The sequence below is a fragment of the Phaethon lepturus genome, unplaced genomic scaffold (genome assembly GCF_000687285.1).
Source record: "Phaethon lepturus isolate BGI_N335 unplaced genomic scaffold, ASM68728v1 scaffold35260, whole genome shotgun sequence".
In the NCBI taxonomy this organism is placed as follows: Eukaryota; Metazoa; Chordata; class Aves; order Phaethontiformes; family Phaethontidae; genus Phaethon; species Phaethon lepturus.
Genome location: NW_010514634.1, coordinates 1 through 498, shown reverse-complemented (window position 1 = coordinate 498; position 498 = coordinate 1). Strand labels below are relative to the sequence as shown.

The following is a 498-nucleotide window of genomic DNA, read 5'->3' as shown; positions in this document are numbered from 1 at the left end:
CGGACGGCCTCAGGCCTTAGTCCACCTCAGGCAACAGACCAAGGGCTGGGCCTGGGAACCCTGAATGCAGGCCCCGAGCCTGCACCCACCCCCGGGGGCCGCAGACCCCACGCGAGGTGTGGGGGCCTCGTAATTTATGTGGAGCACCACACAAGTTCTTGGAGGAACGGGGACTGGCACTGGAGAAGCAGCTCCTACCTCCTCCTTTGCCTCGCCTTCAGCTGGAGCCTGCAAGGAAAGCGAGAGGCCGAGGTGAGACGGTGGCGCCATCCCCCTGTGCACCGGCTGCAGCCCTGAGGGAAGCCCCGGGGGCGGGCAGGGCACCCCCAACGCCCCCCGGCAGACCCGGCGGGGATGAGCCACACCTCCCGCCTCCCTTCCCCGCTCCCCAGACCCGAGGAGGTCGATGGCGGCCTCTCACTGCCTCGAACTACAACTCCCATAATACCTCGGGGCGGCCGAAGCGACGTCACCGCGCCGAGGCGTCCCCGCGTTTAA

General features: G+C 68.3%; 1 long non-coding RNA gene across 1 annotated transcript in view; it reads right to left on the bottom strand.

Annotated features, from left to right (window-relative positions):
- The window catches only part of LOC104625840, a 7501-nt gene extending 7271 nt beyond the window's left edge, over nt 1-230 (bottom strand). The window contains exon 1 of the long non-coding RNA XR_738084.1: nt 199-230. This is a non-coding gene — a long non-coding RNA (uncharacterized LOC104625840). The remainder of the gene's footprint in view (nt 1-198) is intronic.
- Nucleotides 231-498: the final 268 nt, after the last annotated feature.